The following is a 2,743-nucleotide window of genomic DNA, read 5'->3' as shown; positions in this document are numbered from 1 at the left end:
CCTCTAAGAAACTCTCCCAGAATGTCTCCCATGAAATTGGCTTAGGCATCTTCTCCTCCTCTGCATCCCACCAGGTCCTCGCTACATTAACGAGCTGTAGCTATACAATGTCAACTCGATCTTCATCTGGTATCTTGGTTGCCCTCAATAGGTGGTCCATGGTCTGCAACCACATCTCAGCTTCCTATCCGCCTTCAGTCCTAGCAAAGTGTTGCGGGTTGGGTTTCCAAAAATTGGACACATTGCCCGACCTTATAATCTGCCGCTGCTCATCCCTCTAACAATTATGAGCAACCAGTTCCCTAGTCACTTCTTCAAGATCATCCTGGTCAACTTGGTGTCCCTCAGGGACAACTGGAGTAGAAGGGTCGACGTTTTGGGGCCATAGTGATCACCTGAAATAAGATTGGTCGAGATTAAGACTTGAGAAACAGAAAAATGGGAGTCAAGGATGTATTTCTGGAAAGCAAAGAACTCATTCTATACATGCTCTATTTTTGGCTCAATCTTAGTTTCTACTTGTATACAGGATAAGACAACAATTCCTAAGCCTGGATCTGATACCACTAAAAACCTTGTCACGTCCCAGTTCCAAAATGTAATAATTTGGAATGTGACTCGGTCAGCAATGCAACCATACGGTCACATTCACACCTCTAGATCATCATGTATATAGATATAAAGTCAAACTACACCAAAGACCATGTAACCAAGATAAATAAATGAATGTATAGAAAAAGAAAGCTCAAAAAGGACGGAGTTCAAATACGAGTTCACAACTATCCACGATGGAAAAGAGTAAAGAAAATTTTACATCAATGTCTAGAAAAGTCACATGCAACTCAAGAGAAAACCTAAACCAAATAACTACCTAAATCAACTGAACTAGAGAACTGATAAAATGAATGGTGATCACTACCGATGAGCCTACCCCTCAAAATAATCTCGATCCTATGAAGAAAGAACGGTCCCCGAATCTGGGGCACGTAAACCCTAGGGGAGTCAAAAAACTCGCAACAAGTATGCAAAATGAAAAAATTGTGCGCATGCGCGTGTAAGTGGCATATAAAGAAAATATGAATTCTAAATCAACAGTGATGAAAGAAAATGCTTAATCAAGAGATCAAGATAATGTCCATCATCAAACATACAAGCGTAATATTATTATTTTATATGTTATTTGAATTAGAGAAAAATATTTACATGTATATAAATTGGTTCCCCGTAAACCGTCCCGGGAACATGACTTCAAGCCAAGGATTGGCCCTTTGGCCCATGTATATATAACTCAGGATATCAAGAATGCGTATTTGTCTATTTATATACATGTTATATTCTCCATCCAATTCCCCTTTAAAAACCCCATGTTTATGGTTCAATTTAAGTGACTGTGCATGAAATGTTGTGCACTAACCACAGAGTTAACATGGAATGACTTCTGTAAAACTATAAAAATTAGAGTGACCTAAAACATGTCCAATCAAGATGGGTGCATCGTCTAGTCGATGCTATAATAGTAATAGCTAAGAAAATACCTCATATCGGGATATCGATATCGAGGGCATAGCCATGCTATGAAAGCACGCTTATAAGTTATATTTTTAACAAAAGTCATCTTCATGCATAATCAACCTTATTAAATGTCATTAGGTGATCAACATAGTATCAAGTGATCCAATAAGAATCAAGAGATCAAACAATATCATCATTCATCTTAATAAACAAAAAATAACTAATTAGCATAGTTGTTTAGTGTCAAGCAGGCCAAACAAAATTTAAATTTGACTCCGTATAAATTTGTAAAACTGATTTTATTGAGAAAGAGGCTTAAACAAGTCTAAAATATGATATTACATCTCAACTTGGTCAAATTGGTCTGAAATTTGGGGTTGTAGATCCAAAAGGGTCTGAAAAAAATTAACGGGTTTGTAATTTAGAGTTATAGATCCAAAAGGGTCTGGAAAATGAATAACGGGTCTGTAATTTGGTAACGGGTCCTAACTGGGTCGGGTTTGAGGAGTTATAGACCCAACTAGATTGGGTATTGTTGTATCTTGTCTCCAAATGGGTCTGATTAATAGAGGGTCCGAACCGGGTCAGGTTCGAGTTTAAACCGATCCAAAATACATTTATGTGTAAAAAATGAAGACTCCAGGGCTCGATCAACAGACCCACGTGTCATTGTCCAAAGCCACCAACCACTATAACCAAATAATCCTTTTTGTCATGGGTGATGCAGATAATAAGTAAACTTCAGTTTTCAGTCAAGTTCCTAAACAAATACTTCCAAATGAGTAAAAGATTAATTTATATATATTATGTAAATCAAAATTTTTATCTTCTGATTTGTACGAAAAACTATGTGAAATTAATAGTACTAATATCAATAATAATGTTAAGATCATGGAGGGAAAATATAATAAATAAATAAGACAAAAAAAATAGATTATATAATTATAAATCCTATTATTCATTTCATGAATAAGATATAACAATCAAAAATGAAAAACTCAGTTAATATTAACCATGAATTCTACTATTTATTTCTATGAACTCGAATGAAAGAGAAAAAAATGAGTTGCATGAAGAACAAGTTCAAAAAAATTAGAAAATAATTGAGGAAAGAGATGCTTGCCGATTTCTTGAAGAAAAAATTATGAACCCCAAATCCAAGAGAAAACTCCAAACCTTGTCCCTCTCCTTTTCTTTTTCTCTATAATTTTTTTTTGTTTTTTTAAGATAC

This window comes from Asparagus officinalis, chromosome 4, assembly GCF_001876935.1.
Source record: "Asparagus officinalis chromosome 4, Aspof.V1, whole genome shotgun sequence".
Taxonomy (NCBI): Eukaryota; Viridiplantae; Streptophyta; class Magnoliopsida; order Asparagales; family Asparagaceae; genus Asparagus; species Asparagus officinalis.
The sequence above is the reverse complement of the archived record's forward strand: the minus strand, read 5'-3'. Positions refer to the sequence as shown.